The following is an 18,636-nucleotide window of genomic DNA, read 5'->3' as shown; positions in this document are numbered from 1 at the left end:
TGGGTCAGAATCACATACCAATGTGTCTATTGTAGATGCTCATAAATATTTGCTAAATAAATGATGGAGTGTTAATGCATTTACCTCCTGATACACATTTATGTATTTCAGTGGAATAATGCCTTTACACATATGAATGGTCCAAATATATTGTTTAATTAAGAAGGAGAAAAATATTTCTCTTTAGATGTAGCCTCACACTAAGCTTCAAATTGTACCCTTATGGGAGATTTGCTACACACAGTTGTCCTACCCACTTCCCATATTGATGTTTAGGAGAATCTGGCGGTCTTGAGTCACACCCAGCTCTAGATGTACCCACATCTAGCATCATGGAAAGTGTGTAAAAAAGAGATAGAAATAGACTTCAGTACCTAATAAGTATAATTTAACAATCTAGAAAGTAGTAGTGAAAAACAGTCATTTCTGAAGAGTGTTATATGTGCATGTATATATATGTACATGTTATTTTCCAAACTCAGGTGAAAATGTAAATAAAATAGAACCATAAAATTATAAATTTAAGTACTTAAAATATAAAATGAGGTAAGTATAAAAATAAAGAGTAAAATACTATTTCAGTTTTAATTTAAAATTTGTTTTTGATCCTAAGTATCATTTATAGTTTTTTCTTTCAAAAAATCTCATAAGAATATATTCATTTCAATTAAATAATATATTAGTTTATTAATGGCTATATATAAGCAAAGAAGTAGGACACATTTTCTAAAAACAAAACATCACAAAACAAAAGCACTGCATTTTCTCCCTTATAATCATATTAGTTCATCCACATAGAAACTTCTGTGCAGCAACTGATTTAAAAAAAAAAAAAAGCTTTTTATCCAGATGTAGTACACACTGGACTGGACATTTTAAAAGGATATGCAGGTTATTTTCAGTTCAGTCCAATTAATTTTTTAAATGAATTTATTCAGGTATTCTTTCATGTTTATTTCTTTTTGCAGATAACTTACCTTTGAGCATAAGCCATGTGGATATCTTTTTGCAATGATGAAACATCCCGCCAGCATTTGAAGTTAATTTTACTAATATAACTTTAGCTTGGTTTTAGTTTTGTTTCTTACTAATTCATTGTTTTGGAGGGGAAGGTGGGGAACTCGGCAAATTCTTTTGATTATTTTATAGGCCTGTTTCCTAAACCATAGTGAGTGTTACAACCCTTGAAAAATCAGTGATTCTTTCATTGCTTGCCCCCATGGCTAAAGTCTGCCAGGATCCTCTCAGTAGGCACAATCCTTTGAATTTAAATTTGGACTCGTTGTCACCTATTATGCTTATAGCTCTTCTTAGTCCTCTCTCTCTCCACATAACTATAGACAACAGTTATGAATCAATCATAATCAATTAAGTTTTTTGTTTCTCTCCTAGTTCATCACAAAGAAAGTCATGAGTCCTACAAAGCTTTAATCTCTGTGAATTATGGGAAGGAGAGCAACTGGGTACAGGGGAGGGCTTCTGACATGTTGGTGTATCAAACAGAAGCCTGATGTTGAAGCAAGAAAAATCCTGCATGGGCTATTGGTGCAATGAGAAAACAAAAACAAAAAGAAATGTTTATTATTTTTCTGAGCAGAAAAGTAACATATCATCATCACTGAACATTCAAAAAATAGAAGAGAATGGTAAGAATATAAAATCATCATTTTGCAAAGAATGTTTTTTAAAAGATCTTTATGTATTATAAGATCGAAACCATGTTATATTTAGTTTACTTCTTTTTTTTTCTATTATAGCATCCTAATAATTATTAGTGTGATTTTGAATAGCTATATATTCCATTGTGTCTGTGGTCTGTAATAACCTGGAATAACCTTGATGGAAAATTTGGAGACCACGTCCACTCTTCAAATTTAATTTTCTATCTTGCTGAATTTATATTTGTTTATTTTTTTCTGTGAATTTTAATTCCTTCAATTGCAAAGGAGACACGGTGCACAAGCAGTGGCCACTGAGCTGTTCAGTACAGTGTAGTTCACAGGATACCTATGGAAGCATTGATCCAGAAGGAGTGTGACAACTTCCTAGAAAAGAGCTCCAGCAACTTGTCAAAGGGCACTCAGTAGATGCTGGAGTCAGACTTTTGAAATAGCAGTTCTTGATCCTAAAACTTTTACTCTCTACACGATGCCACATTGTAAATCAAAGAATAAACCTGGCAGCTCGAAGCATATACAAGGGGCGAGGGGGAAAACAAAAGAAATTAGAAATGTGTAATTGAGAAACTAATGATTTGGTGTTTTGTAAGACATTCCATGGTTTTTATTTTTCCCTTCAAACGGAGGATTTGATCAGAGAATCCATCAAAAAAAAGATCAGCCTTTATTAGAGCCATTTGCATATACCTAGTCTCAAGTTTCCCTCACTAACACCAGGTTGGCTAGATATGCTAGTTGCGTGAAAAACAAAACAAATTAGTGGCTACATCAGTATAGCACTTGCCTTAGACAATGAATGTTTTTTTAAAGCACGATTCCTCTTACATTAAGTTTCTCTGTTGTTTTTCCTACAAATTCTTTTGTGCCATATTTGTCTTTCAAAATTTATTTGATTGATCATTAGGAAAACTGGGAAACTTGTTAAAATTCAGATTCCTGTCCTTATCTCAGACTGTTTGAACTGTAGGAGTAAGGGAACATGATTCTTCAGTTTTAAAAAGTTCTGCAGGAGTCTGTAATGATCAGTCTAAAACATAAGACAAAAAAGCTGTTTGATCACACTGACGGAAAGTGCTTTATTATAATTACAATTAATAATAGTTGCTTCTTTATGAGTACTTAAATAAGCCAAATGTATTTTATCTATATAATCTTGTGCATCAGAAATATAGATTAAAACAATACTACATCTCTACAGATAAGAAAATTGATAATCAGATAATTTAAATAAGATTAAAATTTAAAAATTAAGATAATGACACACAAACATATAAACACACAATACAAAGAAGGTGGAAGGCAGATGTAGGGTTCTAATTAGCGTGTGAGTAATTTCAAAGCTCACTACACATAATCTTGGCCAGAACAGTCAGACAGAATTCTGAAACTGTTTTTTGTTGTTGTTTTATCTTGACAATGAACTCCCAAGAAATATTTTGAATTTCCAAGGTTAATTTTGACCGAAAATTTTATCACAAATAGTCTAGAATTTTTGACTTTCATGTACAAAACCACACCCAAAGTGACTTGGATAAGATGAAAATGCCATAAAACAGAAAATATGTTAAAAGAACTCTCACGTATTATTATTCCAAGAATCACACCAATCTTTTCTGTGCATTGCAGATAGACCATAAGCACAATTAAAACTTGGCAATCTGTGATTGCTAAATTTGCCACTATTACCCACACCAGAGCTGTGTCCTTTGTGCATAAGTGTAATGACACTGGCATTCATCATCTCTGATGTTTCTACTCATGGCACTTAGTCACTGTAAAAGATATTTCAAGGGTATGCTGAAAAAAAGGACTTCATATCAAATGTGGTAACTCACGTGAGTTTCTGAGTCTCAGTTTGGTTTGGACTGCTCTTCCGAAGCAATTTCTGAACAGGGCAGTGTTTTAATGTCATGAAATCCTCCAGAGACAAGAAACAATGCATTACAAATCTGCATGAAAAGGTAGCTAGATGAGAGCTGAATGTAATTCTTTTGTAGAAGGCAGGGCAAATTATAGCAAGGTGCCACTGCAGCAAGTTTTTGAACAAATCCATTTAAAAAAAAAAAAAAAAAAAGCTCAACTGAAGATAACATTGCAGCTGAGACTTGGCCAAAGGCCGTATTTTTCGAAGCCCAGGAAAAGCCATATATTTCTCACCTTCAAACACAGCAGTTTAATTGATGATCTCCCTTTGTTTCTTTCTGTTTTCATACTCCTTACCCCTACCATGACTCTCATTATATGCCTTAGATGATAAATTGTCAGTGTTTACAGATTTTCTTATATGATCCAAATTTCATTACTTGACCCACAGCCTAAATCACCTTTATTCAGTATAGTCCTTGATCATTCTCCTTAAATTCATAGTTGGTTGGCACAGCCCTGGAAATGATTTCCAGAAATTACACACCTCCCTTCCTACTCTCATCCACAAATCTCCTCCACCCACACCCACACATCCGGGCACATACATTTGTAAATGTTTCAAAAGTTGCACTTCTCTCTCAGCTTCTTAGTATTTTTATGTCACCCACTCCCCTTACCACTCTCAACTCTTTCTCATCTCAGAGAGCTAAGAGGCCACAAACCCAGAGACAGCAAATCATGTCAGACACTGCCTAGGTCTGATATTCAGGAAAACTACTTTATCTGGCTGCATCCACTCTTAACTAGGGGTGTAAAATTGGGCAGCTTGTGTTATTTTCGCAACATTTTTTTTTTCCCAAAAAGAAACAACAAAAAAGCGTATATCTGAAATCCTAGATACAAATGACTTCATAGGTAATAACATATTTTTAATGACTAAAATAACGAAAACAACCTGGTGTAAGAAATCAGCAAGTCCTGGGAACTGCAGAAGAGTTGAAAATTGTATGCCCAGTATAAAAACATAAAAAAATGTGTGGCCCAAATTAAACAAGGAAACAATACCACAGTATCTGCTTCCTGGAACAGCAGTGCGCAATCACTGTTAGATCATCTCTCGTTCTTTCTCTCTATTTTCCACTGCTAGAATTATATGACCTTCCAGTGTGAAAATCCTCTACAGAAATAATTTCCAACAATAGCCGAAGATAAAGAAGAAAGAGAAACAATGGCATTAAATTATTTTTAGGCTTCCTAATTCAGACCTCATATTCTGAACCTAATGACAGCCCAATAATAAGGCACGATGGTATTAATGAAAGGCACAGGCTTGAGAGCCAGACGTAGTTCACACTCAGGAAGAATAAGCTTTGTTAACATCATGTTAGAGATAATGAATTCATCGACTTTTGAAGAAAAAAACAGGCTATGTTCAGGGCAAACTATATGTACACTCTATAATGAGAATCATATACCACTGGTTGTTTAACATAAATCATTTACAAAAACTAGCAAATAACATGCAAAAGATTATCACTTATAAAATCGGTGAAAACCTTTAGCTAAGAAGGATAAGGTAAATGTTTCTGGCCCATCCCAGTCCTCTCAGCTGTTCTTCTGGAGCCAGCTAAGTTTTTTTCAGTGAACCACAATATTTTATGTCACTCCAGCAAATGTGGAGGTTTTGCTTCCTTGTTTAATTTTGTCTTGGTTTTTGCCCATGTTTTTCAAAGTTCAGAGTAAGAAATACGTCTTCATAATTGTGTTTGAAGGAAGTTGCTTCTCCCTGCTAAGTGCTGAAAATATTGGCTTCCCACTTGTTTCCCCTTAAATAAATGTTTAGATCTGAATGCAAGGTGTTCTGACTCACAGAACAGCATTCTTCTTGTGTTACTTTTGACTGCCTTAAAAAATAAATTTAACTTTCAGATTGGAGTCTAACCTTCAGTTCAGTTCTCCACATATTTTGTGCCAAGAATGAATACAGAAGTAGGAATTAAATATAGAAAGAAAAATGAGCACATTCTTACTCTTGAGGGAGTATATTCATTGCAGAATGTAGATATATATAATAGATAATTTCATTACAAGGTGATAAGTACAATAATACACATCTCCAAGGTGACTTAAAGGTTCAGAGTAGAAAAAACTCACCCAAACTGGATTTGGGAGTTAGAGGAAGTACAAATTTTCTGAATGTTAAGTATTTTGATTGTCTTACAGAGTGATAAGCAATGAGCTGGAAGTGGAGATATTCAAAAGCTAAGTGTGTTCAGAAAATTTCAAGTATTCTATATTTCTTTTGTGTAGTATATGATTCAGAGAATACTGAAATAAGAGCTTGGGAAGAAAACGTTGGTAACAAAGGGACTTGTACACTATACTAAAAAATTTAGACTTTGACCACTAGACCAAGGGGAACCATTAAATGTTATAATCTGTCATTCTGATAGATCTGAGTGGCATAACATGGAATTGGGAAAGGAGTTAAGAGGCTACTGTAGTACAAAATAGAGAAGAGATATTTAAAAACCAAAAAAAAAAAAAAAAAAAAAAAAAAAAAAAGAAGAAGAATAGTTAAGACCTAGTTGGGATTAAATAAGACAGCCTAAGTGATTGATTGGATCTTGGGAGTAAAATAAACAGTTGAGGCTAAATTTTAGATATTCATTTTGTAATATTGAGTTGATGATAATATCAAGTAGGAATAGAAAATCATATAAGGAGGGGGGCGGAGCAAGATGGCCAAATAGGAACAGCTCCAGTCTCCAACTCCCAGCGCGAGCAACACAGAAGACCGGTGATTTCTGCATTTTCAACTGAGGTACTGGGTTCATCTCACTGGGGAGTGCCAGACTATCGGTGCTGGTCAGCTGCTGCAGCCCGACCAGCGAGAGCTGAAGCAGGGCGAGGCTTGAAGCAGGAAAGATCTAAAATAGACACACTAACATCACAATTAAAAGAACTAGAGAAGCAAGAGCAAACATGTTCAAAAGCTAGCAGAAGGCAAGAAATAACTAAGATCAGAGCAGAACTGAAGGAGATAGAGACACAAAAAACTCTCCAAAAAATCAATGAATCCAGGAGTTGGTTTTTTGAAAAGATCAACAAAATTGACAGACCACTAGCAAGACTAATAAAGAAGAAAAGAGAGAGGAATCAAATCGACGCAATTAAAAATGATAAAGGGGATATCACCACCGACCCCATAGAAATACAAACTACCATCAGAGAATACTATAAACACCTCTACGCAAATCAACTGGAAAATCTAGAAGAAATGGATAATTTCCTGGACACTTACACTCTTCCAAGACTAAACCAGGAAGAAGTTGAATCCCTGAATAGACCAATAGCAGGCTCTGAAATTGAGGCAATAATTAATAGCCTACCAACCAAAAAAAGTCCAGGACCAGATGGATTCACAGCTGAATTCTACCAGAGGTACAAGGAGGCGTTGGTACCATTCCTTCTGAAACTATTCCAATCAATAGAAAAAGAGGGAATCCTTCCTAACTCATTTTATGAGGCCAACATCATCCTGATACCAAAGCCTGGCAGAGACACAACAAAAAAAAGAGAACTTTAGACCAATATCCCTGATGAACATCGATGCAAAAATCCTCAATAAAATACTGGCAAACCGGATTCAGCAACACATCAAAAAGCTTATCCACCATTATCAAGTGGGCTTCATCCCTGGGATGCAAGGCTGGTTCAACATTCGCAAATCAATAAACATAATCCAGCATATAAACAGAACCAAAGACAAGAACCACATGATTATCTCAATAGATGCAGAAAAGGCTTTTGACAAAATTCAACAGCCCTTCATGCTAAAAACGCTCAATAAATTTGGTATCGATGGAACGTACCTCAAAATAATAAGAGCTATCTATGACAAACCCACAGCCAATATCATACTGAATGGGCAAAAACTGGAAAAATTCCCTTTGAAAACTGGCACAAGACAGGGATGCCCTCTCTCACCACTCCTATTCAACATAGTGTTGGAAGTTCTGGCTAGGGCAATTAGGCAAGAGAAAGAAATCAAGGGTATTCAGTTAGGAAAAGAAGAAGTCAAATTGTCCCTGTTTGCAGATGACATGATTGTATATTTAGAAAACCCCATTGTCTCAGCCCAAAATCTCCTTAAGCTGATAAGCAACTTCAGCAAAGTCTCAGGATACAAAATTAATGTGCAAAAATCACAAGCATTCTTATACACCAGTAACAGACAAACAGAGAGCCAAATCAGGAATGAACTTCCATTCACAATTGCTTCAAAGAGAATCAAATACCTAGGAATCCAACTTACAAGGGATGTAAAGGACCTCTTCAAGGAGAACTACAAACCACTGCTCAGTGAAATAAAAGAGGACACAAACAAATGGAAGAACATACCATGCTCATGGATAGGAAGAATCAATATCATGAAAATGCCCATACTGCCCAAGGTAATTTATAGATTCAATGCCATCCCCATCAAGCTACCAATGAGTTTCTTCACAGAATTGGAAAAAACTGCTTTAAAGTTCATATGGAACCAAAAAAGAGCCCGCATCTCCAAGACAATCCTAAGTCAAAAGAAGAAAGCTGGAGGCATCACGCTACCTGACTTCAAACTATACTACAAGGCTACAGTCACCAAAACAGCATGGTACTGGTACCAAAACAGAGATATAGACCAATGGAACAGAACAGAGTCCTCAGAAATAATGCCACACATATACAGCCATCTGATCTTTGACAAACCTGAGAGAAACAAGAAATGGGGAAAGGATTCCCTAGTTAATAAATGGTGCTGGGAAAATTGGCTAGCCATAAGTAGAAAGCTGAAACTGGATCCTTTCCTTACTCCTTATACGAAAATTAATTCAAGATGGATTAGAGACTTAAATGTTAGACCTAATACCATAAAAGTCCTAGAGGAAAACCTAGGTAGTACCATTCAGGACATAGGCATGGGCAAAGACTTCATGTCTAAAACACCAAAAGCAACGGCAGCAAAAGCCAAAATTGACAAATGGGATCTCATTAAACTAAAGAGCTTATGCACAGCAAAAGAAACTACCATCAGAGTGAACAGACAACCTACAGAATGGGAGAAAATTTTTGCAATCTACTCATCTGACAAAGGGCTAATATCCAGAACCTACAAAGAACTCCAACAAATTTACAAGAAAAAAACAAACAACCCCATCAAAAAGTGGGCAAAGGATATGAACAGACATTTCTCAAAAGAAGACATTCATACAGCCAACAGACACAGGAAAAAATGCTCATCATCACTGGCCATCAGAAAAATGCAAATCAAAACCACAATGAGATACCATCTCACACCAGTTAGAATGGCGATCATTAAAAAGTCAGGAAACAACAGGTGCTGGAGAGGACGTGGAGAAATAGGAACACTTTTACACTGTTGGTGGGATTGTAAACTAGTTCAACCATTATGGAAAACAGTATGGCGATTCCTCAAGGATCTAGAACTAGATGTACCATATGACCCAGCCATCCCATTACTGGGTATATACCCAAAGGATTATAAATTATGCTGCTATAAAGACACATGCACACGTATGTTTATTGCAGCACTATTCACAATAGCAAAGACTTGGATTCAACCCAAATGTCCATCAGTGACAGATTGGATTAAGAAAATGTGGCACATATACACCATGGAATACTATGCAGCCATCAAAAAGGATGAGTTTGCGTCCTTTGTAGGGACATGGATGCAGCTGGAAACCATCATTCTTAGCAAACTATCACAAGAACAGAAAACCAAACACCGCATGTTCTCACTCATAGGTGGGAACTGAACAATGAGATCACTTGGACTCAGGAAGGGGAACATCACACACCGGGGCCTATCATGTTGAGGGGGGAGGGGGGAGGGATTGCATTGGGAGTTATACCTGATGTAAATGACGAGTTGATGGGTGCAGCACACCAACATGGCACAAGTATACATATGTAACAAACCTGCACGTTATGCACATGTACCCTACAACTTAAAGTATAATAATAATAAATAAATTTAAAAAAAAACAAAATCATATAAGGAATATGCTTTGGCAAGGAAGAAAATAAAGAAACAATATATTCTGTACACATTGGGGCTGTGATACATGTAGGACAGCTAGGCAGAGAGTATAGCAGGGAGTAGGATTTAGATTCACAACTTGTGGAAGAAAAAAGCCTAGAACTATAATATGAAGAATCATTGTCATGGAGGTGATAATGAAAACCATGAATACAAATGAGACAATCCAAGAAGATCATACTGTTAGAGTCATGAGTACAATGGGAGAAAAATGGAAACGAGGACTAGGAAAGACATATAGGTAACAGGAAATCAAAGGAAAGTATTAACTGTTCAATTATGGTTGAACAAAAAAAGGATAATTTGTGATGAACAGGTAGTGTTTATACCAGAAATGCAAAGTTGGTTTTACTTTTGAAAATCAATGTGATTCACCATGTTTACATCATAAAACTGTCTTATGATCTTTGCAATGAATACAGAATATTTAGCAAGATCTGGCATCAATTGATGACAAAAACTCTCAGCAAATTACGGAGAGAAGGGAACCTCTTCAAACTAATAAAAGACATTATGAAAAATCTATAATTATTATCAAACTTAGTTTCAAAAGACTGACTAATTCTCCCCTAAAATCAGGTACAAAGTAAGGATATCTACTCTTACCATTTCTAGTTAATATTGTATTGGAAGTCCTAACCAGTGCAGTAAGACAAGAAAAATAAATAACATTATGCAAATTGGAAAGGCAGGAATGAAATCGTCTTTATTTGCGTTGACATGAGCACATATATAGGAACTCATAAGAAATATACACAAGATACTAGAACTAATAAGTCAATGTAGCAGTGTTACAAGTCATAAGGTCAATATACAAAAAATCCTTATATTTTTATATAGAAAATAACTGAAAATTGAGATTTTAAAAGTTCCATTTATAAGAATACCAAAATTCATTAAATATGTAGAGATTAGTTTATAAAACATGTGCACTACCTATATAAACATTTTAAGGTAATTTAAATACTTAAGAAATAGATATACCATGTTATTGAATTGAAAGATTTGGTATTTGATGCAAGTAAGATATTAGCTCCGACCAAATTGGTCTATAGATTTCATGCAGTCCCATTAAAATTTTCACTTAAATGACTCAGCAATTCGGTCCCTAGGTATAATAAAAATTTAATGCATATTCTAAAAAATTTTATAGAAATTAAAAAGAAAACTAAAATAATCAAAACAGTTTTGAAAGAGGAAGAACAAAGTTGGAGGACATACACTACCTGATTTCAAGACTTATTGTATAACTACAATTATCCAGTTGATGTTCCATTATCTATATATTAAAATTAAACGGAATATAGGGTCTAGAAACAGGCTCATTATAAACGGTTGATTTATTTTTGTTCTGCCATTCGAAGGACACTATTAAGATAAATATTTACACCTAGTACTGGGAAAATATATTCACAATGTGTATATATAAAAATGACTTTGTAAGGAATACATTAAGACAAAATATACTTCGATAATAAGACAAGATGTACCTCAATAATAAGACAAAATGTACCTCAAGAAAAAATATGCATAAATAATAGGACAAAAATTAATTTTAAGGTGAAAAAATATTTATATTAATGCTTCACAAAAGACAATACAAAAATAGTCAATAAGTAGGCAAAAGGAGATGGAAAAATGGCCAATAAAAAGATGTTGAGCATTGTTAATCATCAGGAAAATGAAAATTAAAATCATAGTGAGATAGTAGTACACATCTATTTAAAAGATTGGCAATACCAAGAGTTGGAGAGGATTTGAGGCAACTGGAGCTCTCATATATCGTTGGTTTAAATGTAACATGGTACAACTGCTTGGGATCATTTTGGAAATTTCTTTATTATTATTATTATTATTATACTTTAAGTTCTAGGGTACATGTGCATAACGTGCAGGTTTGTTACATATGTATACTTGTGCCATGTTGCTGTGCTGCACCCATCAACTCGTCAGCACCCATCAACTCGTCATTTACATCAGGTATAACTCCCAATGCAATCCCTCCCCCCTCCCCCCTTAAAACATCTGTTCACTGAGATAACTGAGCAATCCAGTTCCTAGGTATTTAGTCAAGAAAAATAAAAGCATAGATCCACACAAAGACTTATATTTAAATATTCATAGCAAATATATTCATAATAGCTAATAATTGGAAGTAGCCAAAATATCAATTGATAAGGAATGACACATTATAGTATATCAATGTAATGAAATACTACTCATCAATTAAAAAAGAACTAACTATAAACATACACAACATGAACACATCTCAAAAATATTATGTTGAGCAAAAGAAGCCATGCACAGCACATGTAATGTGAAATTTTTAGAATAGGCGAAATGAATTTATAGTGACAGAAAGCAAATTGGTGGCTGCTGAGAGGTTATGTGGATTAGTGACTGCAAAAGGACATTTTTGTATTGATGGAAATTTTCCATATCTTGACTGTTAAATGCATCACTCTTCACACTTGAAATGTATACATTTTATTGTACCTCATAGAATTTGTTAGAAAAAATAAAAGGTATGTATTATTAATGTAGAGATAGAGAGTTTGAAATGTTTAAAATCTGTTGTCAAAACACCAATGGAAAGAAAAAATTGAAGATCCTGGAGGAGATAGATTAAGTAGATTAATGGAGCAGTGCCTTCCATTGAAAACTGATTTTTACACTGGTCAAAGACTTTCTTGTGGAATTTTAATGTTAGAAACTAATACCTTGAATTGGAAACCATTAAGTATCAAATTTCAGTTCCACAATTGACTTCAATTTCTCTTCCCTTTAGGGTATTTATTTAGATCTCCGTTAAGTCTTGGCTTAATAAATCTCTTTACTTAGAAAAGAATATATGAAATAACTCAGATTATTGGCCAAGTGCGGTGGCTCAAGCCTGTAATCCCAGCACTTTGGGAGGCCGAGATGGGTGGATCACGAGGTCAGGAGATCGAGACCATCCTGGCTAACACGGTGAAACCCCATCTCTACTAAAAAAAAAAAAAAAAATACATAAAACTAGCCGGGCGAGGTGGCGGGCGCCTGTAGTCCCAGCTACTCGGGAGGCTGAGGCAGGAGAATGGCGTAAACCCGGGAGGCGGAGCTTGCAGTGAGCTGAGATCTGGCCACTGCACTCCAGCCTGGGTGACAGAGGGAGACTCCGTCTCAAAAAAAAAAAAAAAAAGAAAGAAAGAAATAACTCAGATTATTGAAGAAGTATCATGGACATTATTAAATATTTAAATTTTAAAAATCATAATAGAAATATCAAAATAGACTTTGTAAAACATTTAAAATTGTGAAGTGTATGAAAATCTAAAAGGGACAATTTTATTTCAAGGTTTTTAATAATAAAATATATGCTAAAAACTAGCTTATTATTTAACTAACAACAAATATCTTCACACTTTTCTATTTTCTTGGTTTCATGAAATAATGTGTAATCTAGAAACATATATCTTTCTTTTTGAGTATAAAAAATTTTTGTCAAAATGATTTTCTTTTAAAAAATAGGTGTGTTCCCACCTTCAGGCTGTTTAAATGGAAATTCATTTTGAAACAGAACTTTAGAACATCAAATTCAGACATTACAAGAGAAAATAAAGTTATATAATAAAAATACTGCAATTAAATCTGCCTAATTTCAATTTCCAAGGTCATAAAGATGTTCTTTTAATTAAAAGCCTTAGCCAAAAATGCCAAAAAAGAACACCCATTAAGTGGTGCTGTAAATAGAAATTGAGATATGAGGAATCTGAGAAGTCTAATATTAAAGGCAGGGCCTCAGATTTTAAGCCGCAGCTGGTGTAATCAATAAATAAATGAAGCAACAGTCATTAAAGAGAGTGCCAAATGATAATACTGTAAAACAGCCTCAATGTCACATTTATGTAATAGGGATTCATCTTCTAGAGGCCTTCTAATGACTATTTGTATGCTGTCCAAGGAGATAACCTTATACAAATGTAATGCAGTGGCTATTATAAAAAAAATTGCAACACATGCTGGGAAAATAGGTTCAAATGTCATATTCTCTAACACACAATAGAAAACATGCAAAAAAACACAAGATATATATTTATCAGAACTGATTCCTATATAGGTAGGACAATAATTTTTTAAAAATGGATTAGGTATGGACTCTAGCTTGCAAGTTGCAGACACCCAGCTTGAACTAGCTTAAGCAATAGGATGAAACTTTTAAAAAGGATTCTAGCATCTCAGATAATCTAAGGGAAAAGTTGAACAATAAAGATATAGAAAAGGAAGTGATGGATCTTGGCCTCTGAACTAATAGGATCAGAACTTGGAGATTATTAGAGCTTATCTATTTATCTTTTGTCTGCCTCTTTTCTTTGTTTTTTCAATGTTTTCTCTTGCTGAAGACTGACTTTCAATGGAAAGTATGACTACAATATTTTCTGTAACTTCTCAGCCTCATATGGTAAAGACTGTACCTTCTCTTAGTTCTGTACCCAAAAAATCTATGGCTGAGGGGTGCATTATTTGGCTCTGCTTAGGTCAGATGCCTACCTCTGGACCAAGGACTTAAACCAAGTGAGAAGGATTGCATTGTACCATGGCTGCTCATGCAGCATGTCTGGAGATAGATTAGACAAAGGGAAAAAGATTTCAACTGTGCAGAGAGTTCCTTAGGTGACCATGCACTTCCCTTCTTTCTTCAAGGTAGTATGAGAAAGGTTTTAATGAAAAATATTCATACTAAGAAACTAACAGAGTTCAAGTAGCAATCTGTAAAACTAGGTATAATTGAACCAATTTAAATTATTTTGTTTAGATTCCAGGAATACATAGGGCTGTTGCATTAGTCTTATAGAGGGTGCTTAATTTTCCAGATTTGTGGTCTTAGAAAAATAATTTGAATTATGTTTTCTATTTGAAAATGTAAGTTAATAATTTCTTTTAAAAAATATTAGTCTTGTGAGAATTAATAAATGCATTTGTGATGTCCTAGAATTTCAATCTCTAAGGCCAGTTGGTTGGGAGAATAATGTTATCTTTTAGTCAAGGGAATGCACAACTCAGGTTCAGTGAGGTCTCTAGTAAGAGAGTTTGTGGGCAGTAATATATGGAAAAAGAATATACATATACACATTTGCCAAGCACTTCAATATGTGTCACTGCTTATCAGTCATAAGTGATCAGTCATCAGTGATAAGCAGTCATAAGACTGCTTATCAAAGATGAACATACTGTCCCAAAATATGGCATAATCAATATAGGAAAGAAAACACATGCAATTAATTATAGTTCAATGTTATATAATGTATACCAATTTCTCTTGTTTTTCTTCCTCTCTGTCATCTTTTGTGGGATCCTGTCCTGCAAATTAGTTATTAAAAAGAGAAATTATCAACTTATTTAGAACATATATAGCTTTTTAAACATTAAACAAAATTCTAATGCTAAACTCTAGAAATTCTTATTAAATGATGTGACTTTGTCCTAGGAATCTGTATTTTTATAAATCTCTCCCAGATATTTCTGATATGCATACGTAATTAGAAACCAATGATATTGATCCTGAGAGTCTGCCAGTGTCATTGTTTTCTTAAATTCTGCATATTTTCCCTATATAATCTCATAGAATCCCATGTTTTTATCTGTTTTCTCATGATGAAGCAGCATAAATTTATCTTTCCATCACACACCTGGTATTCAGACAAGCACATTCAGCTGCCAACTAGATGGCTCTACTTGCAAGTTCCACAAGCATTTCACAGTCAACCAGTCCAAAATTAAATTCCTTAACTTCACTCAGCTCTCCCAACTAGTTCTTTCCATTTTACTGTCAGGACAGTATCCACCACCATTCGCCTACAATTGCATGTCAAAAAGCTGGCATGTTTTTGACTCCTCTTTCTTCTTCATCTGTCTCTCTCCTTCTTCACTCTTCCCCTCAGTTCAGATGCTCATCATACCTATAATAATGCAGCTGTCTATTAAGTGGCCCTGCCCACAGCCTAAACCAGAAGAATGCCAGAGTGACCTTTCTAAATGGAAACAGACTCACACAACACCCTTGCTTAAAACTCTTCACTGGGTCCTCATATCTTCAGTAGGAAATTAGAGTATAATACACAGGGGTCCTTCTTCATTTTATATATAGTTTTTGTTTATTATTTGTTTCTTTCTTTAGAATATAGGTTTCTTTAAGGCATCAACATAGCCTGCCTTGTTGATTATTTAATGCCCTAATCCTGAAATAAGCTTGGAATATTGAAGTTGCCAGCTACACATTTGCTTAATGGATGATTGTGTGAATGAAAGAATGAATGAATCTAATCTCTACATACCATTTAGGCTTCATCCTTTGCTGTACTCATACTGAGTTATTGCAATTGCATAGACAGACTGTGATGCCACATAACAACCTGCTTCCCAAACTGCTTTCTCATCTTTTGCAAATTCTTCCTATCCAATATTTTTTCTTCACTCCCTCCCCACGGTGTAAACACACACACACACACACACACACACGTGCCCACATGTATGTTCATGCATATATTCTCATATCTACACCCACTTTTCCTAATTCCAGCACTTTCAAGCAGTCTCTTATCATCAGTTTTTTGAGGAAATATTTTCTGGCATCTTTCTCACGGTGTCTCTTATCACTTGCAAAGATCATCAGGTGTACTGTCTTTATTTCTACAGCAGACTGTCCAATTTCTAAAAGAGTATTTACCGCATGATGTCGTAATTGATTTTCTTTGTTGTTGTTTATCTTCTTTAACAAATACAATGTTTGAAAACTAGAGCCATGTCTTCATTTTATGAATCCTATTGTCTGGCACACTGTTTAACATATACTAGGTGATAAATGCAGATGAATGGATGTATGAATAAATGAAGTACCAAGGAAACATAACAGGATGAGTGACAAACACTCTAAGAATGTTAATAAAAACTATGATGTAAAAGGATGAGTGATATTAAAAATTCATTAAGCAAAAGAATTTCACACTATTAATCCAGAATGAGACACAAACCATCTGTTGAGTAATTTAATTATACATTCTAGTCAACACCACGTATCTGTAATACTGTAAATGATAAGATCCTATAACCATTCTCCTAGATTTTAGACTCCTTCAATGTTGGTGTCTGTTAGTTATACTGCTGTTTCTGCAGAAGACAATAATGGAAATAATAGAAGACACAAAGTTAAGAAATTACATATAATGAAAGCACTAATAAAGTCATTGAATTAAAGATTTCTCAAAAATTTAAACAGACATGCAAAAGGCATGTAGATTAACAGGAGTGTGAGAATCTTTCTTATGTACAATAAATTTTAAAAATATTAGGTAAAATGATGAAAGGTAATAATGATAACATAAGGATATTAGTAATACTCCATATTTCTTTATTGAGAACTTATGGTGTGCCAAAAACTGTGCTTAGAAAAGTTTTTAGACTTTATTAGAAATAAAATGAAAATGGATTGTGGTTTTTGTTGCCAATTGAATTATGTATTATTTATTAAAGCATAAGATTAGTAGAGTGGATTCTGGAATTGGTTCATTTGGCCTCAATTCTGGGCTCACCATTCATTCAATGGGTGAATTCGAGCAACTTATTTAACATCTCAGAACCTCAGTTGTTTCCTCATTATGAGACAAAAGGAGTATCAGAGAGATATGAGGATTCCATGCATTAATGTAAATAAAACCATGAGGAGAGTGCCTTTACATGTAAAAGCTTAGTAAATATTGTTAATATTATTGCTATGTCTTCCACCAGCAGAGTACCATACTTTCTCATGGTATTTTGCACTATAAAATATAATTACTATCTTAGCAGCCAGCTTTCATCATAGTCAAGTGGAAGAGGAAGGCAAGATATCAATAAAGAACATCACAAGGTTAGTTATTAACATCAAAAATTGAGAGCAGATATCAGATTCTACTGGCTTATTTTGAAACACAAGTTCTCTGCTTAAAGTACATAATAAAAATAATGCATAAATGCCTATATTTTCTGATTGTAAAATTACATGCTTATTACAGAAAACATGAACAATATTATGTATAAAGGAAAGTTATTAATATTTGACTATACAGTGTTAACCACTCAGAATCTTTGTGCAGTATTCTCTGTTACATTATCTGCCCCGAATAATTTATATGTTTAAAAGCTCTCACATCCATAATTTTAGTTATTCAGTGAGTCTCAGAACGTATGCTGTAAATTTGTGTGTTTGTGTATGTGCATGTGTGAAGGAAGATGGTTGGGAGAAATGAAGTTCTTAATAGAGATTCATGTTACTTTTTCATTTGTAGGTAGTGGTGGCTTGGATAGCTTGAAAAAGACCACCAAATATTTTAATCTTTAGAAAAAAATTATCTTATCTAAATAAGTTATGTAGGAGAAATCTATATTATTATATATCTTTCCATCTAATCATATTATCTTATATAACTGGGATCAAACTCTCTTTCAATTTTGTTTCCCTGTTTTCTCCTCTAACATTTCCTTAAGTATTTCCTTCTTTTCAATGAAAACAAACAAACAAACAAACAAAAAAACAAACAAACAAAATTCCTTATAAGCATAACTTTAAATAGCTTCACTAAAGACCATACTGTGCTGGGAAATTAAACATATAGGCTCTATGAGTCTAGAGCCCTCAATCTGTGATATCTGATATGCTCAACCTTCAAAAACCTCATATGTCTGTGTGACTTAGTCCTACAAAAATCTACCACTTCTTCAATGGTGGGATCTCAACAGAAGGTAATATTAATGAATTTAGTAATAATCATTTTAGGGCCACCAGGTATGAAAAATAGAGAAAAGGATGAATTTTATCACACCTTTGTCTATACCAGATAAATTCTCAACAAATGCATCTGGCTTGTAGTATTTAATCAGGTAGAATGACTGTGCTGATTATCTCAGTGATACTATTTGTGATGGTTAATATTGAGTGTCAACTTGATTGGATTGAAGAATGCAAAC

This window comes from Macaca nemestrina, chromosome 5 (genome assembly GCF_043159975.1).
Source record: "Macaca nemestrina isolate mMacNem1 chromosome 5, mMacNem.hap1, whole genome shotgun sequence".
In the NCBI taxonomy this organism is placed as follows: domain Eukaryota; kingdom Metazoa; phylum Chordata; class Mammalia; order Primates; family Cercopithecidae; genus Macaca; species Macaca nemestrina.
Note: the sequence above shows the minus strand (reverse complement) of the source record.